Source organism: Pteronotus mesoamericanus, unplaced genomic scaffold (genome assembly GCF_021234165.1).
Source record: "Pteronotus mesoamericanus isolate MK-2021 breed Mesoamerican mustached bat unplaced genomic scaffold, CSHL_Meso_final contig_173, whole genome shotgun sequence".
In the NCBI taxonomy this organism is placed as follows: Eukaryota; Metazoa; Chordata; class Mammalia; order Chiroptera; family Mormoopidae; genus Pteronotus; species Pteronotus mesoamericanus.
Genome location: NW_026555072.1, coordinates 5,933,070 through 5,961,060, shown reverse-complemented (window position 1 = coordinate 5,961,060; position 27,991 = coordinate 5,933,070).

The following is a 27,991-nucleotide window of genomic DNA, read 5'->3' as shown; positions in this document are numbered from 1 at the left end:
TTCAAAAGAAACCTTGCAGGCAAGAAGGGGCTGGCAAGAAATATTCAAAGTCATGAAAGCCAAGGTCCTATATCCAAGATTACTCTATCCAGCAAAGCTATCATTTAGAATGGAAGGGCAAATAAAGTGCTTCCCAGATAAGATAAAGTTAAAGGAGTTCATCATCACCAAGCTTTTATTATATGAAATTTAAAAGGGACTTATCTGAGAAAAAGAAGGTAAAAAAATATTATAAACAGCAAAATTACAACAAACTCACAACTATCAGCAACTGAACCTGAAAAACAACAACAACAACAACAACAAACTAAGCAAATAACGAGAACAAGAATAGAATCATAGAAATGGAGATCAGAGGGGATGGAGAGCGGGAAGAATGGGGGAAAAGATATGGGGAATAAGAAGCATAAATAGTAGGTACAAAATAGACAGGGGGAGGTTAAGAATAGTATAGGAAATGGAGAAGCCAAAGAACTTATATGTATGACTCATGGACGTGAACTAAGGGGGTGGAATGCTGGGTGGAGGGGGATCACCGCGGAGGGGAATAAAGGGAAGGAAAAAAATGGGACAACTGTAATAGGATAGTCAGTAATATCTATATATACATACACACTTAAAAATAAAAAATAAAAACATAAAGTGGGGGTCAGTCTTGCGGAACTGAGCCCTTAAACTGTGTGGTCTGTACTACTCTGATCAGGGTCAAAATTAAATTGAATTTTAGAACACTCAGCTGGTGTCAGGGAATTTATTAATATTGGGAAAACCTCACACATCTGGTGTCAAAAATATTCAGTGTCAGAATAAGACAAAATATGAAATTTTTTCCTAGACACTTGGATACGTGGATTTTTATTTTATTTAACAGGTTATAATCTGTTATGGTCAATGTTATTTTAAACTCAAATTTTCTCAGATTAGCCATTGGTAATCCCTTCAAGATGGCTTTTGAGTTCTCTTGACATATCTCTGTAGTTCTTTGAGCTTGTGGATTTCCAGCATAATGAGATGTTCCAGGCTCATTTGGTACTTTTTCTGCCCCAGCTCTGAAATTACTCATTTTCCTAAGGAGTCCATATTTCTTTTTTGGAGGTAAAATTAAATATAGGTGCAAGATATGCTCAATTGCTACTAGAGTGTAATTGCCTCTAGGTCCTCTCACAGTACAGAGGTAGCAAATAGATATATGCATATACATATAAACATACATATATGCACACCTAACAATTTTTGGAGGGTGAAGAACACAAAAGAGAAAGGAAAACAAATGACTGAGGTAGATAGAAAAAAAATGGACTCCAACAGATGTCCATGTCCTAATCCCCAGAAACTGTAAATATCTTGAGTCACATGGAAAAGAGAAATTGAAGTTACAAATGGAATTAAGATTGATAATTAACTGACCTTGAGATGAGGAGATGAGCCTGAATTATCCAGGTGAGCCCAATATGATCACAAGCGTCCTTTAAAGAAGAGGGAGAGACAGAAAAAAGAAGGTAGCATGAGAAGCATTTACCTTGACATTGCTAGCTTGGAAAATGAAGGAAAAGTTCCTGTGAGCCAAAGAAAGCAGGTGGCCTCTAGATGCTGGAAAGGCAAAGAAACAGATTCTCCTCTAGAGCCCCCAGAGAGAAATACATCTCTTCCAACATCTTTATTTTAGCCCAGTGAGACCCAGGTCTGACTTTTAACCCATATAACTGTAAGGTAATAAATGTGTGCTGCTTTAAGCCACTATTTGTGGTAACTTGTTACAACAGCTATAGAAAGCTAATAGTTACAACAACTCTGTTGTCAAAGCAGAGCCTATAAAAACTCAGGTTACCTCTGGGAAAAGCAAAGAAAATCACTATTATTTTGACTTGAAAGAGCCTCAACCCACATCCTCTGGTGAATTATTCAGTATTGTCTAGGGAACGGAAACTAAGATGCACAATAATAGTGAATGTAAGAAGACAAAATTGTATTTATCTCTCATATAAAATCTAAGCACACTGGGGACTCTTCTCTGAGAAGGCTCCTTATGTACCCTATTCCAAGGGTATTACCCTCATTGCAAGGTTCAAAACATCTCATCTCCTCATCCTCATTCCAGCCAGTGTACATGAAAAAAAATGGCAGGTATAACTCTCCCCTTTGAAAGTGTCCACACATCATTCCAATTTGCATGCCATTAGCTAGACCTGAGTCACATGGCTACACCTCTAAGCAAATGAAGCTGAGTAGCCCTGTGCCAGCCTAAAATATCTATTAGGATGGAAAAAGAGGAAAACAAATATGGGAGACAACTAGCCATTTTTTCCATGCTCTATAACTAGTACTCCTGTTATGCCAATTCATGTATTTTACACTTATAAAAGTATATTATTTCTGTCTTGTTTAACTTTTTATAAAGAGAGTTATTAAGGTCAGGGCTATTTCCACTGTATATGTTGATTCTTAACCAAAGTAAGATAAAAGAGTGAATTAGCAGCACCTAGGGATCATTGCATCTGCTGCTTTCCATATTTCAGTTTAGCTATCCTGTGGTTACTTGAGGTCACTGCTAATTAGGGTCCCTTAATCTCCAGGTTTTGCTCCTTATTCTGAGCTCCTGAGTCTTTGCTTCCTCCTTTTCAATCGCACAACCATCTTTTTCTTGTGTCTACTCAACTCAATATGTCTTCCTCAATTCTTATGCTGGTAACAGCCTGCCTGAAACATACCTAAAACAGAAACATCTTCATCTTTACTTCCCTCACCTTGCATTACTTTTCCATTTGCTGTACAACAGATTACTACAAATGCAGTGGCTTAAAACAACACAAATTTATTATCTTATACTTCCATAGATTAGAAGTCTATCATGGGTCTCACTAGTCCAGCATTCATTCTAGAGGTTTTGGAAGTTATAAATTCCCTTGCCTTTTCCAGCTTCTACAGGGTTCCTGCATTCCTTGGTTTATGGCCCTTTAATCTTTCTTCAAAGCCAGCAACAGGCAGAGTCCTCACATTGCATCACTCTGACCTCTTACATGATCACAGCTCCTGACTCTCCCCTTCCTCCTTCCTTTTACTCTTTTAAGGGCCCTTTTGCTTACATTGGCCTGACCAGATAATTCAGAATAGTCACCTTATTTTAAGATCAGCTGATTAGCTACCTTAATTCCACCTTCTACTTTAATTTATCTTTGCTGTGTAACCTAACATATTCACAGGTTTTACAAATTAGGACAGCTTTGGGGAAAACATTCTTTTGCCTACCACAACCTCCATATTTATTCCCCTTTCACTGTGGCCAAAAGCACAAAGTAAAAACTTCCTGCCACTCTCCCCATGGGCTTCCCTTTATCACTAATCATAAATCAGGTCATTATTTAGCTCAAGGATGGATACTTGAGAAACAAGTTTCCTACCAATTATCACCTTTCTTTGTACATAATTACTAGTTCATTTTAAGTTAGTTTATAAATGAATGAGTCACCCCTCAATGCCCTAAAAAATAAAAAAAAAATAGGAGGAAATTCTAATCAACACTTTTAAGGTGACTTGTACTCAATTGAAAATTTTAACTACTCAACTTTGGAGTTTTGACACTCGGTACAAAATTAGTAGCGGCTTTTAAGAAGTGGAACTCAACTTCACTCACATCAATTTGTCAAATCTGTGAAATAGAAGCATTGATGTCATTTGTGATTTTCTAAGTTATGCCTGAGGGCTCAAAACTTTTCCCAGGGAAAGGAACCAGTGAAAAGAGTGGGGACAGAATAAGAATCTCCTTGAAAGGTGTCAACTGATGGCCATTCATTCAATTGAACACCAAGAATAATCCCCAGTTTGGGGAGCAGTGAAGAAGGAAACTTGATTCAGTGCAAAACAGCTCAATTGTGACACAGCTTGGTTGTGAAAACAGCATGGTTGTGAAAAACCCTGGGGCCAGGCCCCTTTATGGCTAGACAGCTCTGCCCTGCTCCTCATTGGTCTACTTAACTCTGCTCCAGTCTGTGCCAGTCTACTTCACTCTGCTCTAACAAGACATTGTCAGTGTTTTAGCTCAGCCAGGGAAATGTAGTCTTCATTCTTCAGTGGAAATTGTAAGTGTGCTCCCTGAGCCAGAGGGGAGTTGGCTTATACAGACAAAGGTTTTATATTTAAATCATTGTAATAGAATTAGCTAAACTTCAAAAGCATCCTCAAAATTTTGAGCACAGAGATTTGGAAGCAAGGACATGGGAAGAAAAATAGAAGGCCTGGATTTCTACCCAGTTTTTATCACAACCTTACAGGCACTAACCATCATGCATTCAAGTTTTATCATTCTTGAGACAAGGAGAAAAAGACAATTGGTGTCAAGCACCATCATGCTTATCAAGGCCAGGAAAGCAATCCTTGATCTTCCTTGAGTTGATAGGTCTGAAAGAATGATTTTTTTGTTTGTAACTCTGTACTATAATAGTTGGTGTCTTAGGAACTGAGTTACAAAATAAGTTGGCCTAGATAATCTCCAAGGGCTGTCAGGCTGTGCCCATCCTTAGTTTAGTGACAGAGTCTGACTCAACTGACAGCTACTGCTCTTTCCTCAGATGGCCTCAACTTTTTGTGGGCTCCAGGACCAACTTCTTTCTGTGGATTTGGCAGTGGCTTTACAATGAACTTCCCTCTTCCTTCCTGAAAGATGAATCAGACTAGCATGACTCTTGCCACTCTGAGAAAACTAAGCAAATGTGTGTGTTTCATGTGGGTGCATCTTTTCCTAAGAACTACAGAATGGCATTAATGATTAATCAATCTTATGAGCCAAATATAGTCCATTCTTTACATTCCTTGTTAGAAAATGACAAATCTGTGTATTACATAAATTTTACTCTGTATGTTTTACTAATATAACATGGTGTCTTAGTTGGTTTGTGTTGCTGTAACAGAATACCATAAACTGGGTAGTTTAAAAAGAACAGACATTTAAGGAACCAAGATGGCGGAGGAGCAAGTGGAAGTCACACTGACCTCCTCCCAGAACCAACCTGAATTACAACTAAATTGTGGAAAAATCACCTGGAAAACAACTGAACAATAGTGAGAGAGGAGGCTTATAACCTTGGACAGACAGAAGAATCAGCTTCAGCACAACCTAACTGGTAAGGAGTGCAGTACAGACTCGAGAAGGCAGGCAGAGCGCCCACGGGTGGCAGCACCAGAAGGATATTGAAACGGCCAGTTGGATCCTCTTGAGGAGGGCGGGGTCTAAACCATAAGTGGGGATCTCCAGCCTACAGCACCAGAGCCCATAAAGTACACAGAAAAGAGCCAGCTGTGAAAAGCAGCAGGGTTGCTCCCTAGCAGAGACAGGCTGCTGGAGACACAAAGAGCTGTTTAAAGGGCCAACGCGTAAATTTTTATTTGCAGCCACTTACCCCGGTCTCTGGCAAAGATGGCAGAGTGGGCTAGAGATGCCTGAGGAGAGACTGGGGAAGGGGGCTTTGGGGAGAGAACTGAGAGGGTAGCCAGTGGAATCTTAGTGCTGATTCATCCCCCAGATGGCAGAAGCCATCTTGCTCAGGCAGACTACTCCCCTGAGCAGCAACAGCATGAAAGGACCCAATAGCCCTGCCCCCAGGAGGGCCTTGGCCCCTCCCTGTGGTGTCTCTAAGCCAGCCTGCTCAGTTCAGAGTGGCAGCCACAGATAGTAGATCCTTGGCTAAAGGGGGCGCAGAGTAGTCTAGAGACACTTGAAGAGAGTCTGGAGATGGAGGCTTTGGGGAGAGAACAGAGAGAGTAGCTGGTGGGATCCCAGTGCTGATTCTTTCCCCAGATGGCAGCAGCCATTTGACTCAGGGAGACTATTCCTTTGAGGAGCAGCAGCATGAAAAGACCCAATAACCCCATGCCCAGGAAGGACTCCTCCCTGCCCTGTGGTGTCTCTAAACCAGTCTGCAGAGTGCAGAGGGACTAGATTAACAGCTGAAGGAGATAGCCACAGGCAGTAGATTCCTGGGAGTCTCAAACAGACTGCCTAAGGTCAGACAGGGTCAACATCTGACATTATCACAGGCAGATCCAGAGAGGGATAAATAGAAACAGTGGTCTCCTGCCATAGAAGTTCACACCACAAAGTCAGGAAATCAAGACAGATGAATTTAAGAAGCGAATGCAAAAAAAGAGAAGAGTCTCACAAATAATGGGAAGACAAAGAAACACCCCTCCCATCAAAGGGAAAGCAGGAATCCCCAGAAAGAGAACTAAATGAAATAGAGGAAAGTAAACTATCAGATACTGAGTTCCAAACAACAGTTCTAAGGAAGCTCAGTGAGCTCAGTGAGCTCAGAGAGAATTACCAAAAACTACAGGGAAACTATGAGGAACTTATGGCAAACTATATCAGCATGAAAAAGGACATAGAAATGATCAATAAGACACAACAGGAAATGATAATACAATTTCTGAATTGAAGAATGCAGTAGAAGGAATCCAAAGCAGGCTGGATGAAGCAGAGGATCAAATTATGACTTGGAGGACCAGGTAGAAAAAAGCTCCCAGAAAGAGCAAGAAAAGGAAAATAAGACTCAAAAAGAATGAAGAGGTGTTTAGGGAAGTGCAGGACAACCTGAAACGTAATAATATCCATATAATAGGGATACCAGAAGGAGAAGAGGATGAGGAAAGGATAGAGAACCTGTTGAAAAAGTCATGATGGAAAACTTCCCTAATTGGAGGAGAGAAAAAGTCACACAAGACCAGGAAGCACAGAGTGTCCCATTCAAGAGGAACCCCATGAGGCCTACTCCAGGACACATCATAATTAAAATGGCAAATATTAATGACAAAGAGAGAATCCTAAAGCAAGCAAGGGAGAAAGAGTCAGTAACATATAAGGGAGCCCCAATACAGCTAGCAACTGACTTCTCAACAGAAACACTATAAGCCAGAAGGGAATGGCAAGAAATATTCCAAGTCATGAAAAGCAAAGGCCTGCAACCAAGACTGCTCTACCCAACAAGGCTCTCAATTCAAATGGAAGGTGAAACAAGGAGGTGCCCTGACAAAAGAAGGCTAAAAGGCTACACCTCCACCAAAACAGCACTGCAAAATATGCTGAAGGGACTGCTTTAAGATGAAGGAAAAGTTTCTGTGAATACCCACTTCCTTTCACAGTCACCAAAACTTGATATTACCAATATTTTTAATACTTAGTAATCTGATTGTGACAATGATGTATTATTTTAATTGTTTCTTTCCTTATTTGTTGAAACTAAACTTGTTTTAGTATATTTCTTGCCTATTTCTATTATTTTTAAAAAGCATTAAATGACTTTTTGTTATTCTTTACCCAAATTTTTTGATTAAAGTTTTGTAGAATTTTTGCCCTAAACAAAAACAAAACAACTATTAACCCTTTTTTAAATGTGTTGCAAATACTTTCCTATTCTATTACTTGTCCTTTAACTTTTTAATATGTATATTACTATATAATCTTAAATGTTTAATATAGTCATATTGTCAATATTTTACTTTATATCTTCTGGGTTTGAATATTTACTTCAGAGTAAGAAAAATATTATTTTGAATTTTCTCCAAAAACTCTTTAGATATTACATTTTAATTTTTTAACTCATCAGAATATTTCTTGTATAATGTGTGAATTAGGGCTCTATATTTGTTTCATTTCAAGTAATAGTGGTCCTTGAAATATATTCAACCTTATATGTTGAATAAGCCTTATTTTCCCCTTGATTTGAAATATCAATTGAATCATATATTACATTGTTAGACTATATATATATATACATATATATATATGTATATATATATATATTTGTTTCTAGAATTCTCATTTTATTTCAGTGATTTACTTGATTATTTCTCTACTGGTGCCATGTTTTAATTGCTGAGACTATATAATGGATTTAATTTTTAATATTTTATAATGGATCTTGACATTTAAAAAAGTAAATAAATAGAAAAAAAAAGAAAGAAAGAAGGATCTCCTACCTTTTGCAACAACATAGATGGATCTGGAGAATATTATGCTAAGTGAAATAAGCCAGTTGGTGAAAGACAAATACCATATGATCTCACCTACAAGTGGAATCTATTTAATGAATAAGGAAGAAGATAAACCACAGGCAAAGAAATATGGAGCAGACTGAAAGTGACCAGAGGAGATGGGGTAGGAGGACAATGGTGGAAAGAAGAAGAAGGGACTAAACAAAGAACATGTATGAATGACCCATGGACAACAGAGTGGATATTGACGGTGGGTGAGGGGAACAGAGTGGAATGGGTGGAGGAGGGCAAGGCGGGAAAAACTGAGACAACTGTAATAGAATAAACATGATTTTAAAATAAAAAAATAAATAAAAAAGACCCAGACATTTATTACCCACAGTTCTGGAAGCCAGGGAGTACAAGGTCAAGGTTCCAACAGATTTGGTGTCTGATGGGCATCTGCTTCCTCATAGAAAACAATTTCCATCTGTGTATTAACATGGCATAGGGGTGAGACAGAGCTCTCTGAAGACTCCTTTATAAAGGCACTAATCCCATTCATGAGGTCTCCACCCTCATGACCAAATCACCTCCCAAAAGCCTCAACTCAGAGTATCATCACATTGGAGCTTAGGCTTCAAAATCTGAATTTTGGGGAACACAAACACTCAACCTACAGCCAGTGTGATTTATGAATAATTAATCTTAAAATGATATTCAGAGATAAAAACCCCATCTACATTTTGCTTGTATGTGTATATGGGTGTATGTACATCTTTCTGATAAGAGGATATATAACTCAAGAGATTTTCAGCAGAATCTATGAGCCCAAAAAGGATAAGACTAACTAGTGTGAAAGGATGTCCCATTGCCAAAGAGTCAGCATCAATTATTGCCATCCTCTGACAAAAGCAGTTCAGAGAACCAAAGGAACTACAGCAAGTAATATCATTAATAATTTAAAGCATATTAAATAAAGCATCTCATAGTAAAATTCTTCTTGATCAACCACTCATTAAGAGACTCTCCAGGTTAATCAATGTCCTTCATTTCATCTGTAAAATATAGTCATTTCTGCCTCAAGCTCACCATTCTCTTACACTTTTGGTCCCATGCATGGAGTTGATCCATACCAAGATTCAGTGATGGTTCTTGCCCATTCTGATCATGCCAGGATATTATATTTCTGTGATTTGGCTAAAAACATAAAAAAATTGATTAAATATGAGCATGAAAAGAAAGTTGCAAAGTTGAATTCTTTGCAAGATCCTAGCTAAAGCAAGTTGATTTTTATATCTACAGAATTTTAAGAAAAATTTGAAAAGATTTCTGAACTCTGATCATATGACAAGTATCTTTTAGTTTCTGCTTCCTTTTAAATAAACAACTGGAGATTACAGAAAAGCGTTGTTTGTGCAAGTTGAGTGATATTCAAGAAAAAGCCTTGGTCCTTCATCAAAGGATTTGGGGTGTATTGCAAATGTATGTATTTTGAGTTACAATAAAAAGCTTAAGAAATATATGAATCATTTTTATGATTCCCAGCTTAAACCAATTTTTTTAGTAGCCATACAACCATCAGTCCCCACTGGATTAATTTAGAGCAATTCCAGATAGGAAAAAGATGGGTTCCAGGACCCATGATTGTCAAGGATGTTAATAATAGTATACTTTTGCTGACCCACGGGAAAAAGGCAAGTAGAAATTCTCAACTATACAGATGATTCCCTACTAAGATCAATGTGTTCTTTATATAAGATTTAGACAGTCTATGTCAACTTGAGTCCTCCAGGAAGAAGATGATTAGGTAGGATTAGATGTGTAAGAGATTTATTGTGGGGAATTTGTGTATTAAGTAAAATAAAAGGGAACCAGAGTAGGTGGAGACAGGCTTATACTATGATGCAGATTTTACATCTATGAAGGGAGGGAAGGAAGATTGGATAGAAGGAAAGAAGGAGCTATAGACTGCATTGCAAATCTAAAAATGTCTCCGCAGATGAGTAGCACTAAAATAAGGATTGCCCAGAAGATCTGAACAGACAGTTCTCCCAAGAAGACATACAAATATCCAACAGATGTATGAAAAATGCTCAACCTCACTAGCTATTAGGGAAATGCAAATCAAAACAGCAATGAGATGCCATCTCACACCTGTTAGAATGTCTATTATCAACAACACAAGTATTGGAGAAGTCGTGGGGGAAAAGGAACCCTCATTCATTGCTGGTGGGAATGTAAACTGGTACAGCCACCATGGAAAATAGTGTTAAGGTTCCTCAAAAAATTAAAAGTAGAGTTACCATATGACCCAGCAACTCCTCTTCTGTGCATCTATCCAAAAACCTGAAAACATTTATTTGCAAAGACATATGCACCCTATGTTCATCGTGACATTATTCACAATGGCCAAGACATGGAGACAACCAAAGTGTCCTTCAGTAGGTGATTAGATAAAGAAGATGGGGTACATATATGTGGCATGTTAGAGGATTTGAATACTTCTCAACCATAAAAACGATGAAATACTGCCATTTGCAATAACGTGGATGAATCTTGAGAATATCATGTTAAGTGAAATAAGTCAGACACAAAAAGTCAAGAACCATATGATTTCACTTATATGTGGGATATAAAACTGAAAACAATAAATGAACAAAGACAAGCAAACAAAAACTCATAGACTCAGAGAACAGTATGGTGGTTGCCAGAGGAAAAGGGGGGTGGGAAGTAGGGAGTAAAAGGTAAAGATAGCCAAATATATGGTGACGGAAGTAGGCTAGACTTTGGGTGGTGAACACACAGTACAGTATCCTGATGATGTATTATAGAATCGTACACTTGAAACCTATATAATTCTATTAACCAATGTCACCCTAATAAATTTAATTTAAAAATAAAAGATTGCCCTTAACAGATGTCTCATGTTAGGCTGAAATGGCCCAGCCTTAGTATTCCCACTGTACAATGGATCCCAAATGTGTAGCAGTTGCAGCCTGTTGGCTAACTAGACTCAGCCACATGACTTTTCTATTACTAAGTGGGCCATTGGAAATAAACACCATTCTCCAGGTGTGCTCACACCAATAGAGTGTATGGAAAATGGAGAATTCAATCATGTCCAGCCACCTTTTTCAGGAAACCGGGAAGGACTCATGTTTCTTTGCCAGTATCCAAAGCCTGGTGGCAAAAAAAATTATTTCTCACAGATTCGATTATAAAGCTTGTGAAGTCTTTGACCAGGCATATAAATAAATTGATTTCTGGTAGGTTAGCTTATTAAATTTAAAAAGTACTTAGTGAGCACCTATTATGGCTGTTAAAGGCACTATCATAGATGTATACAGTAGTGGCTTATGTAGACAAGGCCTCCTAGAGCTTATACTGCAGTAGAGGGGATGGATAATAAACCAATAAACCTATGGGCAAGTAAGGTCTCTGAAGCATATCAAGCAGTGTAACATGTTAGAAAGGGACTGGACAAAGTTTGATGGTCAGAAGATTATGGAGAACTACCTTTATAAAGAGGAAACATTTAAGTTAAACCAAATTGGAAATGGGGGACGAGAGTTTGGGCAAAGGAAACAGCAAAGGCAGAGGTTAAGTGGAAGGGAGTTTAGCATGTTAGTGAAAGGGAATAAACACCACTTAGAGAGACAGGAGCCAGTTGAAGTAGGGTTCATAGGTCATAGAAAGGAAGCCTGATTCTTTTCCTAGTGTGATGAGTGGACTTGAAGGGTTCTAACTAGGGGAGCAACATGACTAGATTTACATTTTACTTTTGTGATTACAGAATTTCTATATGGAAGGAGCTTAAAAGTAGTAAGATACCTACAAGGGCTTTATTTGTGTGGGGGAACAGGGTTTGTGAGTAGAAAAAGATGGGAAGTGATGTAAAGCTGCATACCACTTTTCATAAAATTGAGAAAATGTCCATTGTGCCTTTCAAAGAGTGGGGAGAGATTAATGTTGATTATGAGGTGATTCAAGTGTCTCTAAATCAACTTTCTGTCATCCTCAGGCATTATCACTGCATTTTTTTCCCTAATCACTATGATTATTGTGTAGAAAATAAATACAGGGGAACAAAAGTAGATGCTTGTCACCTAGGTATGATGCTTGCTTCAGTGGTAGAGGTAAGAGATGATAGTGGCTTGGATTAAGGAGGTAACAATGGGAATGAAGCAAAGTGGACTTATTGCAGAAACTTGTTTTTCTGTGAAGACATGATTGACTCAGCTACCAGTTCAGTAGCATCCTGGGCACTTAGAACACTCCCCCAAGCTTTGCTCTTTCCCCTTTTCTTTACGGTATGTAGCAAACACTGTCGATGATCTGCTCTGATCCCCTTGATCTCTTTCTGTGATTCTCATGTGCCTATCTCCTTGATGTAATGTGCTTTTGCCATTAATTGCCTATGTTTGTGTCTTTTCTTCACAGGACCTTCCTCTAGCTACTGAAGGGCTTTGCCCAAACATGACAGCTGAGAGTGCCTAGGACTTTCTCTCCCTCCAACCTCCACCTCCCCATGCCTGACTATCCCATAGTCAATGGTTCATAAGTATGGGAATATAAAAATCAAACCCCTTTGCCCTGAGTTGAGAGGACTCTGAGATGTAACTAACACCCTCAGGAGCACTCCACATGATCAGACAGAGGCTGCCCTCCATGAGACTTTGCCTCCAAACCCACTTCACTTGTCGTCTTCTCTTTCACTCTTACTTCCTCCATCTCCTTACTGGCTTCTTCTGGGAGCATTTTGTGAAAAACCCACTAGCACACAAATCCTTAACACAGGGTCTTCTTCTGAAAACCTCAATCTAAGACTCTTCCATTACTACCATTACCTCCTCAGTCCAAGATACTGTCATCTCTTACACTGTACCACTGCAGCAAGCTTCATATTACTTGTTTACAAGATTTTTCTACCATGACCCTTATCATCTAAGGGTCACATGTGTGACTCTCCCCTATGTGTATCATTCCCAAGGTAGCCTTTTCTACTCCATTCAAGAAAGGCCATTATGTAATTGGTTGAGAGTATCATTATTATAGGCATATCTGCACTGGTTTATTTTTAATAAGCTAAAAATTCACAAATATCAATACTTTATTATTCACAATAAATTATTTGTCCCATATCCCATAACTGATGGGTTCATACACATCAGAATGGCCCAAAAGGTTTGTATATGACCATATGAGACTTGGAATAAAACTACATAAGTCAAATGGCTCATCTTACCCCAAGCATGATTAATACTGGGGGAATAGTAATAGACTAAAGTCCAAATATGTTTCCTTTCTCAGCATAAAGGTATCCTTATGAAAATAACAAATAGAAATATTTAAGTATTAACTTGAACATTTGATGAAATCTCCATCAACATTTTCATATGGTTCAACCTACAATTAATTATGAACAGTGGCTGGAGATTTTATAGGTACAATATAGATTTTAAAAAGCCCACCTCATTCTTAACCTTGGCCAGATACCTTCTCAAATAAACTTCATTTAATCTCAGACACACTTATCCAGGAATCCACTCCAGGACTAAGTAAATGGACCTCAATGATTTTCAAATATTCAAAGCCTTCTTGGAAATTGCAGTGATCCCCAGTCTTTATTTACCTGTTAGGCACCATGTCACTATCAATGCCTTACTGCTCACCTGGAAATGCAATTCAAGGGCATCTCTTAACACTCTCCAGTGAGTATTAGCCTCTCTTTGACCCTTTCCCTCTATTTATTTTGGTGGTGACTTTGTGAGCCAAGCATTGGTCACAAGGCAGAAGACCTAAGGGTGAATTGGCTTGACCATGTTCCAACTCTATGATCATAGACTTCTTTTCTGTTACAAACCCCCTTCCCAATTTAAATGTGCATGTTGTCCTATTCTTTTAATCAATGGCTTCAATCTGCATTGTATTTCCTTTTTTCATATTGAGGAAATTTTCTTTCATTTCTTTCTATTACCTTTCAACATGATTGATTTTCAAGTTGTTTTCAATACTAAAAGTAGAAATAAAAAAACAAAAAGATAACCAAAAGCTGTGAGTGCCTATTCTCAAGATCATTGATATATTGAAATGACTATTCATTTATTGATGACTGTTATAAATAGAGAGAGCTTCATATGTTTGTTGCATTCCTAATGTTGTACAGAACATTGTAATATATGATCTCTCTTAGGAGTCACCAACTCACATACCACAGTGTCTGTAAAATAGAGGGCAAATGTGTCTCTACCCATTTTCCTTCAGGGGATTTGCTCTGTTGTGGTTGTCCAACTTGAACCAAATGATGCTTTGAGTTCAGTTGCTTTTTCCCTTAACTAAGAAACCAAGACAACCCACAGCTAACAATAGTCTTAAAAATAACATCTTGGGAATAATCATCACATGTTTCTTTATTACAGGAAATGAATACCAAATGTCGCCTTGTATTTAAACCTGAAAAGTGGGCAGAGTGTGGGCAGACAATTATACTAAAAGCTATTTAAGGAGGGCAGGTTTTCCATGACTGCTAACAGTTGGCCTTAGAACTGCATCTGTTCCTGACTTAATTTCACATGTAACTATTAGCACAGGTGCCATTGGTTAATATTATAGAAGCAAAAGTGATTGTCATGTAACCTTTGAGATGTGAGTGGCTCATTCAAATCCCTTTGGCCTGACCACAATTCCAGTATGGATGAGGAGCAAAAATAAAGAACAAAGTGTCAAGGACTATATTTCATGGTTTTTTAGTCCTTGGAACCAAAGACATGAATTTAATTTCAAGGCTCCTTGAATACAGAGGCCCTTTGACAATTCTCCCCACTTCCCTGTAATGCATGCTAGCCAAATGCTGTAAGGGACATTAGAGCCAGCTACATAATTTGTGCGGCCCAGTGCAAAATGAAAACTCAGAGCCCCTTGTTCACAAAACAAGGGAAACATGCCTTTAAAGGTACTAAAATATGAAGCTTTTTAATTTCTTCTGCAGTTCCTCTCTTGCTTTGTAATGATGTTTTTCACTTGCTATTTAATGTCATTTTAAATAAAGAAAAATTAAAATTTTAAATTATTAGCATGAATTTACCATTCATCTTATGTTGCATGATGCCAATTATTAATGCAAATATGAGTATTTAACCAATATATAGAATTACTTACATACACAATTCATATTTCCTGGCTCATACATACATATGTATGTTGATCTTACTGGAAGAATGGAATTACTGCACAAAACTAACTTAATTGTTTTTATTTTGCTTCTTTATATGCATACATTGTATCAATATTTTTTTTATTTTTTATTTATTGATTTTAGAGAGAGAAAGGAAGGAGGAGGGAGAGAGGGAGATAGATACAGAAAGAACAGAGAGAGAGAGAGAGAGAAACATCAATTTTGTTGTTCCACCCATCCATACATTCATTGGTTGCTTTTTGTATGTGCCCTGACCAGGGATCGAATCTACAACCTTGCGGTGTTGGGATGATGTTCTAACCTACTGAGATACCCGACCAGGGCTCTATCAACATTCTTTTTTTTTTTTTTAATAATCTTATTTTACTTTGCCCTGGATGGTGTGGTTCAGTGGATTGAGTGCTGGCCTGCAAACCAAAGGGTCGCCAGTTTGATTCCTAGTCAGGGCACACACCTGGGTTGCAGGCCAGGTCTGTAGTTGGAGGCTCACAAGAGGCAATGACACATTGATGTTTTTCTCCCTCTTTCTCCCTCCCTTTCCTTCTCTCTAAAAGTAAATAAATAAAATCTTTAATTTTTTTATTTTATTCTTATTTATTCTATTATGGCTGTCCCAATTTTTCCCCTTTGCCCTCCTCTGCCCAGCCTACCCTGCAGCTCTCACAGTCTATCCTCACCCTGTTGTCCATGTCCATGGGTCATTTATACATGTTCTTTGACTACTCCCTTCCCCTTCTTTTCACCCCCCCCCAACACCTTTTCCTCTGGCAGTTGTCAGTCTATTCCATTTCCATGTCTCTGGCTCTATTTTTCTCACTATTTTATTTTGTTCATTAGATCCCTCTTATAAGTGAGATCAGATGGTGTTTGTCTTTCACCAACTGGCTTATTTCACTTAGCATAACAGTCTCTAGTTCCATCATGCTATCACAAAGGGCAGGGATTCTTTCTTTTTTGTTTCTGCTACATAATATTCCATTGATACATTGGAAAAGGGTTTAATTTCCAAAATATATAAAGTACTGACACAACTCAACACCAGGAAGACAAACAATCCAATAAAAAAAATGGGCAGAGAACGTGAATAGACACTTCTCCAGAGAGGACATACACAAGGCCCAGAGACAAGAAAAAATGCTCAACATGACTAGCCATCAGAGAGATGCAAATTAAAACCACAATGAGATATCACCTCACAACTGTTAGAATGGCTATTGTTAATAAATCAACAAACATCAAGTGCTGGCGAGGATGTGGAGAAAAGGGGACCCTAGTGCACTGTTGGTGGAAATGCAGACTGGTGCAGCCACTGTGGAAAATGGCATGGAATTTCCTCATAAAATTAAAAATGGAACTGCCTTATGACCCAGTGGTTCTATCAACATTCTTAATTTTTGGCTAACAGTGAGCAAGGAAGGACAGTAAGGAAAGAGAATTATGGCTTGCCCTATTTTTCTCTTCCCTTCTAAGTTTTTTTTTTCATTTTCTATGTGTGTGGTTGGCTAATACAGGAAAGTAAGAGAAGAAAGAACATGATAGGGCCTTGCTGGTGTAGCTCAGTGGGTTGAGTGTTGACCGCAAACCTAAGGGTTGCCAGTTTGATTCCCAGTCAGGGCACATGCCTGAGTTGCAGATTTAGTCCCAGGTCAGGGAATGTTTCTCTCTCACATTGATGTTTCTCTCCCTCTCTTCCTCCCTTCTTCTCTCTCTAAAACTAAATAAATAAAATCTTTTTAAAAAAGAACATGATAAGGTTCCTTGTTCCCTAACGTTTCTTAGAACATCACTGCCTCCGTTCTGCAATTGAAACAAATTCTGGTTCAAATGGAAGTCTTCTCCCCACAGGGCTATAAGATACCCCACTTACTCAATTGTAGATGGAAAACACTTTTGAGTCTTTCTGAATTCATGGGTCTACTGAAATTCTGTACTCATGGAGAGTCATGAATGTGGGACACTAAAGAAGTGGCAAGGAACAGTGAATACTCAGATCACTAATATTTTTTCTACTCGCACTCATGCTCCATTGTTCCATAAGATTTCACTAACAAAACACAAATTCAAAAGTAAAATTATTAGGAAAGTCAGGAAAGTAACAGAAGAGCATTAAACCAAAGTGTAGGACCTTTCTGAGTATGGACCTCTGTTTAACTACACAGATTGCACAGCCTTGAAGCCAGCCTTGCGGGACATTTCACACTTCAACATTTATTGAGCATCCAATATGTATAAAAAGAAGTGAATGAGACAGATAGACAATGTGCCATCCTTTGAGTATTTGAGGGGCTGCTTGGGTGATTGCTATGTTAATGTTTCCAATAGAAGAGGTCCTTGCTTAGCTCCTAAGATGATGCTTAAAGTGGCAAGAGATTATCTAACACTCTTGAGACTATCTAAACCTTATCCTGAAAGTTGCAACCCCTGAGATAAACAAGGAAAAATAAAAGATCTGTATAGTTCAGACTTAACACCAAACTTATTGAGCTCAACATGACATTCAGGTGTCGTATTGTATACAGACTACAGACAATAAGGTAACCACACACAATTCCCAACATCTTGCCTAAACAGTAAACTAATGAGCCCTTCTAGAAGAATTGTTGAACTTGAAGTAGTACAGAAAACAATTTTTTATAATTTTATTTTTTCAATTGTGATAAAACACAGAAAACATAAAATTTACTATCTTAACCATTTTAAGTGTACAGTTTAGTAGTGTTAACTATATCTACATTGTTATATAACAGATTTCCAGAACTTTTTCATCTTGCAAAACTGAAACTGTACTCATTAAACAATTTCCCATTGCCCCCACCAGCCCTTGACAACCACCATTCTGCTTTCTATTTCTATGAGTCTAACTATTCTAGATACCTTATAAAAATAAGTGAGATATATATATATATATATATTTGTCTTTTTGTGACTGGTTTATTTTGCTTAGTATAATATCTTCAAGGTTTATTTAGGGTGCAGCTTGTTTCAAGATTTCCTTTCTTTTAAAGGCTGAATAACATTCCATTGTATGGATATACCACCTTTTGCTTTGCTTATCCATTCATCCATTGATGAACAATTTAGATGGCTTTTACTTCTTGGCTATTGTGAATGAAGCTGCTATGGATGTGGGTGTACATTATCTCTTCAAAACCCTGTTTGCAATTGTTTTGAAAACATACCCACAATTGGAAGTGAAAAAATATTTTAAATTACACTTATAGGTACATGATTCATTTTGGGAGATTACATGATAGTTGAAATTGTTGTGAGACTACCTTGGTAGTTTAAGGGGTAATAGATGTAATGTGGAAGTATCAAGTTTAAAAAACTATGTGTATCCCATGTAGTTGTTCAAAAGTGTGGCGTTTACAACTAGACAGACAAAATCATTGGCTAAAATAGCTATCAAGACAAATACCCAGACAAAAACCTTTGGATTGGAATCAAGTGGAACTAAAATAAGTATACTCAAGATGTGTAGAAGAAATACTCACCCACCATCTAATTGTTCTTGGAAAGATAAAATTATTAAAACACTACTTATGGACTTGTAATGCAACACTTGGAACAATGTAAAAGAACTCACTGTGCCAAGACATCAATCTTCAGGCAAAAAACAATGTCTTCAGGGAATATTTCTGCAATGCCCTGAAGTAATCTCGCTGAAAATATGTCGTGTTCAACATTTAGACAGTTAATATCCTAGCAGCCTTCTCCAATGGATTTTAAAATTATAGAACTTTCAAGCTTATAAAGACATTAGACATCGTGTAGTCCAATTCTTCTGATTATGAAAAAAAGAAACAGAGTTTCAGAGAGGTGAAGGGACTCTCTTGGGCCCGCAAAGCTAGGTGGTGACAAAGGTAGGGCTGAATTTCTCAATCATACTGGTGGAGCTGTTAATATCCTCAAGGCCACCCTTATAGCAGCAACCTCACAAGTATCTGACAGTATAAATAAAATAGTTCAAGCCTGAAAAGACAAGAGATTCTGAATTATTTTCTGTAGCAAAGCTAAACTATCATTGATGTCCAAGCACACTATCCCAATCCAGAAATGTAAAAGCTGTTTTTTTCCAAGGCACATCAAAATGCTTGATGATGCAGAAAATCAGCAGCATAAAGACAATAGCCAGTGCTCTAAATGGATGTACAAATATCTTCCCCTTCCTTTGGATTAATTTATGACATTAATACTTCAGAAAGTTTCTGTTAAAATGGAAAGATATTTCCCAAGAATTATTATACATGATCTTATTATGGACATTAACATATTAGGAAAAAATCATTGATTGGATTAATTAGTTGTCACTTTGCCAAACAAGATATATCCTGGCATTGAGGGACTGGGTCTCAGGACCCATACATTTTTGTTGCATGTAGAGAGAGGTTAGGGAAAGAAAGATTGGGATATACAAGTGTAGGAGGTCTCTTTGGGGTTATGAGGAGGAAGAAAGCACTGGACAGGGAATGGGGAACACCTAAAAAGAAGGTATAGAAATATCAAGGGGAAAATTCACTTACCAATTTTACCATGAAAGGTGGTTAAGAATTCTACAATTGGAAGATAAATGTCCACATGACTCCTACTGTATATAGCATGAAATAATTTTTGATCATCCAACAAACCCTAAGACAAGAAGGTAGATATGCAATGTGGGCTTTATTTTTTAATATATATTTTATTGGTTATGCTATTAGAGTAGTCCCATTTTTTCTCCCCTTTATTCCCCTCCACCCTGCACCACCCTTTCCCCCATCCCCCTCTTAGTTCATGTCCATGGGTTGTACATATAAGTTCTTTGGCTTCTCCATTTCCTATGCCATACTTAACCTCCCCCTACCTATTTTGTACCTACTATTTATGCTGCTTATTCCCTGTACCTTTTCCCCCATTCTTCCCCTACCCCCTCCCCTCAGATCTCCATTTCTAGGATTCTGTTCCTGTTCTAGTTGTTTGCTTTGTTTGTTGTTTTTTTTTTTTTCATTTTTAGGTTCAGTTGTTGATAGTTGTGGGTTTGTTGTCATTTTACTGTTCATAGTTTTTGATTTTCTTCTTTTTCTTACATAAGTCCCTTTAATATATCATATAATAAAGGCTTGGTGATGATGAACTCCTTTCAATTTAACTTATCTGGGAAGCACTTTATCTGCTCTTCCATTCTAAGTGATAGCTTTGCTGGATAGAGTAATCTTGGATGTAGGCCCTTGCCTTTCAGGACTTTGAGTACTTCTTGTCAGCCCCTTCTTGCCTGCAAGGTTTCTTTTGAAATCAGCTGATAGTCTTATGGGAACTCCTTTGTAGGTAACTGTCTCTTTTTCTCTTGCTGCTTTTAAGATTCTCTCCTTATCTTTAATCTTGGGGAATGTAATTATGATGTGGCTTGGTGTGTGCTTCCTTGGGTCCAACTTCTTTGGGACTCTCTGAGCTTCCTGGACTTCCCGGAAGTCTATTTCCTTGACCAGATTGGGGAAGTTCTCCTTCATTATTGTTTCAAATAAGTTTTCAAATTCTTGTTCTTCCCCTTCTCCTTCTGGCACCCCTATGATTTGGATGTTGGAATGATTAAAGTTTTCCCAGAGGCTCCTCAGTCCTTCCTCATTTTTTAAAAATTCTTGTTTCTTCATTCTATTCTGGTTGAATGTTTATTTCTTCCTTCTGCTCCAAATCATTGATTTGAGTCCTAGTTCCCTTCCCTTTACTGTTGGTTCCTTGTATATTTTTCTTTATTTAACTTTATGTAGCCTTCACTTTTTCCTCCATTTTGTGACCATACCCAACCAATTCAGTGAGCATCCTGATTACCAGTGTTTTGAACTTGGCATCTGATAGGTTGGCTATCTGTTCATCGCTTAGTCCTATTTTTGGAGCTTTGATCTGTTCTTTCATTTGGACCATATTTCTTTGTCTCAGCAGGCCTGTTACATTGGGAGTGGCAGAGCCTTAGTTATTCATCTGGGGAGAGGGGCAACCCAGGTCTCTGTGTTGTCACCCTGTGTGTGGGAGAGGGGTCCAAGAGGGAACAGCGCTGCTTGCTCATCTCTTTGCTGGCTTTCAGTCACTTCTCCCACTATACATAAGCAAATTGGTCCCTTCTAGTGCTGATTTCCGAGTGGGTGGGTTTGTATGTTCTAGGACCCCATGGGTCTCTCCAATGGACTCTCCTGTGAGGCTGGGAGTTTTTCCTGACACCGCAACCCCCACAATTTTTTTACCTCCAGAGTTTTTGAGACTCTTTTTCCCATGCTGGAAACCTGGATTGCTCAGCGCGTATCATTCCCCAGCTGTTCCTTCCAGTTTATCCTCATGCAAATGTAGGACCACCCATTCTGCCAGCCGCTGCCTTGCTCACTCATGCAGTCCTCCAACTGCCACTTTGCTGCGCATCCTCTCCATCCAGCTGCCCATCTCCACCTCTCCTACTTGTCTGGATGAATGTTTCTTCTTTAGCTCCTTGCTTGTCAGACTTCCATACAGTTTGATTTTCTGGCACTTCTGGTTATTTTTTGTTTTTAAATTTGTTGTTGTCCTTCTTTTGATTGTGTGAGGAGGTAAAGTGTATCTACCTACGCCTCCATCTTGGCCATACTCGCAATGTGGGCTTTAAAAACTGGCCTCCAAACTATGCAACCTACTGTAATAGTCCTACTTGACTGACAAACATCTAAACTTGACTAAGATAGGCACCATGTTCCTATAAAAAGAAGGAAAGGGAATTGTAGTGGGAAAAAAACCACTGATACTCCACCAATGGTGGAGTCACTCAATTTGATGGAACCATGTCCCCCCTGTTAGTAAACAATTGAAACCAATGGATATGTGAACATATCCTTTGGGAATTAGGTAAGATTAAGGCAGAGTGAATATTTGTTTTCTTTACCTTATCTTTATTTTTCCTATATCTCTGTACTGTGTGTTGATTCAGCCATTAGACACTGTAAAGGTTCAGATAAGCTTGGGGAAACCCCACTGGAGTGGTGGTTATTTTCCATTCTGTGTTTGGTGTGTGTACCTGTTTTGCAGCCAGCTATGCTGGGTGGTTTGTTCCCTGGACCCAAATCCTGGTACCCAGGAAATTCCAGAGATTCCAGGATCTTTGTTTGGGTTTAGTCACAGAGAAACCCACACCACACCTGATCTACATATTTGTGTGTGGAATTTGTTACAGACAATTCTGAGGACATCCGGGAAGGGCAAATTTGTTCTTGGGAAGGTCCCAGAGGGCTTACTCCTCAAAGAGACTTAGAACTCATAAGAAACTTCAAATAATAATACTGTAACTAAAATGTTCCCAATGGCAGATTCCTGGGAAATCCAGCATTCCTTCATTGATTTATAGGATATCTGCTATCCTCTAGTTATCCCCTTGTCCCTTTCCTCCTCCACCACTGAATCCCTAACATAGCAGATACCTTAACATAAAAACAGACACCGTTTTGAACATAATTCTAAGTGGTTACCTACATTAGCTCATTTATTTCCACTGAAACCTTATTAACTATCTGCTCGTGGCATTCCCCTTTTCACAGAGGAGTTAATTGACATACAGAGAACTGAATGAGCACCACAGGTTACAGAACAAAGAAAGGTAGAACTCAGACCAACCATTGTAGGACTAGAAAGTTCATGGTCTTAACCAAGTGGTTTGTTTGTTTGTCTGTTTGTTTGTCTCTTAAGCACCTTGATTTCCCTGGGAAATGGGGAAGCTCCTTAGCCCTCCACTTCATACCTCATTTCATTAACCCTGAAATTTAGAGCCTCAGTAATGAGGCCTTCCCAAGGAAGGGCTGGGTTTTAAGGAAAGAATCCCTTCCCATATGCTCACTAAAAGCTCCTGAAGGTTAACAAGGCTTGGGTCCTAACACAAGAAATGCTTTGTGCTGGGCCCAAAGCGTGGAGTTTGGCTGCCTGCTAGAGTTTCCATTCTCAAGGGGAGACTGCCCAGGAGAGATGGCCATCTGGGAACAACCTTCCTGATGTTCCTTTGGCTACACATTGTGTTGATTTCCTTAAGTGTGTTTTCTTATGGGGTTTCTCTTTCTTTTCTGGCTTGGTTTGTGACTTTACTTCATTTCTGTTTATTTCTTATTATTTGGCCCAGCACACTTGTTTTCATTTGATTTTTTTCTCAGACTTCTGGCATATTCAACCTGCAGTTCATTTTGCTATATGATATGCCACTCTGTGTGTGTGTGCTTTGTCTGAAGTCCCTGGAAGCCAAAACTTAAACACCATGAAAATGAGATCAGGAGAATTATTTAAACCCTTTGACTTCAGCAAAGATCATCTTGTTAATGAAATATATAGCTGCTATTTAGATTACAGTTTAGATTACTTCAACTTTTCATTAGCTTCATCTATATAATTGATGAAAGCTGCCACTGAAAATGTGGAATCAATAGAAAATCATCTGTCATGTTGAATAAGGCATATCATGTCCAATCTCTAAGCCCAGATAATGTTCTGAAATTTTTTAAAATCAACCTGGTCTATAGTCTGTGTTTGGACACTTCCATCAGAAAAGATGAGATAAGAAATAATACTACACTAGATTTTAGTTTTAATGCCACTGAAAGAAACAAGGGGGAGGACAACATAATATGCTTATTGGGTTACAGTGAGAAAGATTTTGCAAATATCACAAAATTTTCCAAGAAGGCCCAGTCAAATAGATCCCAAGTATAACTGAATACATAGGAGAGTGAATAGCCTTATAACAGGTCTATGCTGTTGTTGAATTTATTTAGAAGTGTCAACAATTTGCTATGTGCTAAAGCTTTGGAGTCAGTGATGTCTGAGTTCAACTCCTGGCTGTGCAACTTACTAGCTGGGTGACAGTAGTCATTCAGTTACCTCATTGGTAAAAAAGAAATGATAACGTTTACCATTTATAATCCTTATCAGCTCAACTGAGATAATGCATAGAAAGTACTTAGTGCAATGCTGATATACAGTAACATTTAAATAAGTGGTTATTCTTATATATTTTTCTAACACTGAATAAATTTTATGTTAGCATTTTGAGCCCCCAGGCATACAGCATAGCACCATATGGAATCAAAATATTGCTTCATGCATACTTACAGTAAATCTTGAAGAAAATTTGGCTTATTTTTAACTAATCTTACATTTATAGAAGTTAGAGTGAAGGTTGACTTGACCAAAATCAAATGGCAAAGAATAGGGCAAGAATCAAAGCTAGAAATGAGCCCTGGCTGGCATGGCTCAGAGGACTGAGTGCTTGCCTACAAACCAAAGGGTCGCTGATTCGATTCCCAGCCAGGGCACATTCCTGGGTTGTGGACCAGGTCTGCAGTAGGGGACGCATGAGAGGCAACCACACATTGATGTTTCTCTCCTTCCTTGCCCCTCCCTCTAAAAATAAATAAAAAAGTTTTAAAGCTAGAAATGAAAAACTTAGCAGCTCCTCTCCAACTATTACCCCAAGAAGTATACTGGAGAAGACAGAAGGAGATCCCAAGATCTGAAATCAGTAGATATTGACAGGGAAGAATAAACAGAGAGAATGTTAGTAGTCAGAGCTTCTCACATGAGTATTTCCTCTTCCTTCCACCTTTTAATCCAAAGAGTTTATGTCAAAGGTCTCATTGCAAAATCCCCATGACCACTTCAATTGGGGTGGTGGACATGTGTGCCACTATGACCTTCAGTGACTAAAGAATGTGCCCAACCTGCAGTATCCCCATTTACCTAGAATAGAGTTTAGGACATAATCAATAAACATTTGTTAAATTAATGTTTCCTGTTCCATAATTCTAAGAAGATTCTCATTAAACTTAGGCATTTTAAATTAAAAAAAATGAGCACAACAATATGTAAGTCGATCCATACCAGTCACTTGTTTCAATATATAATGGATGTTTTATGTTTATAGAGATCATAGGACAAAAATATTCTATATAATTAACAACTGGACTTTTGGTAACTAAAATAAACAAAATGTTAAAATTCATGAACAGTGCTCAATCTTGTTGGGCATGACAATCAACAATTCTGCAAATTCAGGAGCCATGGTCAACTTGGAACTGAATTCTAGGTTCAGGTTCTTGCAAGTCACCCAGCTCTGCTGCACTCTCTTTTCTGAATCAAGAAGAAGAAAGGATTGCCTCTTTTGGTTAAAGTCATTGCAGTAGTGGATTTTAGATGTATATGTGGACTCATCTCCTCTTTTTATTTCTGCTGATAGAGTGACTCTTCTTTGGGGGTCTGCTCCTCCGAGACCCCATCCATGTGATTCTTTTGGGGCCATCCTTCATGATATACCACTCACCCGGTCAGAGACAAGAGCAGGTGAGTGAAGCCTGTACATCCATTGTACCCTGGACATAGTGATTATTCGAAGAGTAGGCTCATGGTCCCAACCAGACTAATCAATCTTGCCCTTGGATTCTTCTAAATAGAACTGAGAGGGAAGAGCTCTTTTTATTTCTCTGGTCCCAGGACTATGAAGATATAAAGCTAAAACAGTAATTGCCAGGCTACTACCAGATAGAAAAAGTGCATTTGTAATGGAAGACAATAAAGTGGACACATGGAGAGAAGATGAACCAAGGTCCTGGTGAAGTTCAAGTCCCTAGTTGTAGGTGTCCCTGTTTTAGGATCCAGGGTGAGTCCCAATATTTCTGGATCTTAAGCTGGTATGAGTTGTGTTTCTGTTACTTACAACCAAGAATCCTGAATAAAATGGAAAGAAATCTCAACCAGGTACACTCAGGACACAACTGATAAAAACTAAGGGAGTAATAGAAGTCATACACCCAGTAGAGGAGGGACTGTGGGGACTATATCAAGCAATGAAAATGAGAAGGGTGGAGGGTAGATTAGAGCTACCTTGACTCTGTCATATAGCTAATCAACATTTTCAAGACCACAGAGCAGAGCTGAGCTTCTTAGTAAGGCAGCAAATTTGGATCTTTCATTTCTGCACGTACAAATATACTTCCATGTTTTACAAAGTATTTCAGGAAGTCCACAAACCTCTCATAGCAAATTAGGAACTGTCTTCCAAGGACTGTAAGATGCATCCTGTGCTAATGATAATGCTGGTGATTCATTATTTCCACTTACCCCCTTGGGAGCTGTGTGACATTAAATCATAGGTTCTTCATTTGTAATATTGAAGTAATAAAAACACTGAATGTAACAGCGGAGTGGATAATATTAAGTTGGGTCATACTTGTAAAAACCTGGTACAGTGAGTGACACATCATTGTGACTCAGTAAGTACAGCTATCATCATCATCATCAAGTTAATTAATAGATGTTTATGTCTGATGCACAGACATCAAGTATTTAACTTTCATAGTCAACTTTATATTTAATTGTGAACATGTCATTCTAATTATGTTTTATTACATAAATACAGGAGCCATCTGGTGGTCAAAACCATGTTTAGAACATGTTAAAAAAACACTACCTTTATTTAAGTGTAAAAAGGAATCACATGAGGATATTACCATCTCCATCCCAGTAAGACAAACCAGAAGTACTGGGCTCATGTATGGTGTTATGAGCAGAATTGCGTCCCCCTAAAAATGTATATGTTGAAGTCCTAACTCCTAGTGTCTCAGGATGTCAATGTATTTGGAGATAGTCTTTAAAAAATAACAGTTAAAATGGGGTCACCAAGGTGGGCCTTAATCTAATTTGACTGGTGTTCTTAAGAAAGGAGAGCAGGACACAGACATATAGAGAAGACATGTGAGAGCACAAAAGAGAAAGCAGCCATCTGCCACAAAGGAAAGAGGCCTGAGAAGAAACAAACACTGCTGACAACTTAATTTTGGACTTCTAGCCTTCAGAAGGAAAATAAATATCCCCAATGGTAAAATAAATTTCTATTTGTTAAGCTACTTTGTTATGGAAGCCCTAGCATATAATCCATATAGATTAAGGTACCAGTCAATAGATGACATAGATTTTCCTTTTAAGATAAATTGTATCAACAGATATAATTTGTTGGTTTGGATGTAACCTGGGTCGATGTATTCAGTAAAGCATTGCACTAAGTGAAGGGTTACTTTCTGGGTTTAGGCCACATAAGATCTACCTTGTTTTGTAGCCAAATACCAGCCAAAAACCAAGCCAAAACCTATCTGAATACTGAGGATAGCTAGGTACAATACAAAAACAATCAATAAAAAATTATAGAAGCATTATCTTCATTGACAAAATTCAACACATGTAATAAAACTTAATCCTTAAGTTGTTTCTGGATGTTACAAGAACCTCCTTTTGATAGCTTTTTCTTCATTCTACATTTAAAGGTAAAAAAAAAAGTGAAAAGTCACAGAAGGTTAGCAAAGGGGGTTAGCTGCAAAGGTATAATGCAAACCTCGGCTTTTTGACTCCATGTTGACGCTCTTTTCACTACTTCCTGCTGCTTCTCCACATTTTCCACTTTACATGAACCCTAATTGCTGAGATTTTCTTAAAGCATCTTTATTAAATCTGAAATATTTTTTTTTACAAAGAGCAGCTGCCATTTGTTTATAGGCTTGTGTTTATGGATTAGACACATGAAAAAAAGACTGGATATGAAATAAGGAACTGGGTGCAAAGATGGATGTGAGATGCCCTTTCCAGAACCTCAAATTGATTAAAGATGTACAGGTTTGAGAAAGTTTCTATATCAGAAAGAGAAGTGAGAATAATATAGGAATTTTTTATCCTCATAATTTCATATTATTCTGTGCAGCTAGTATTTAATGAGAATTGCTGTGATCTTTCCATATGCACAGAAGTATACTTTGATTAAAGGAGGGAGTCCAACATTGCCTTTTCTTAGTTCAGAGCTTATATCTTGAGTAA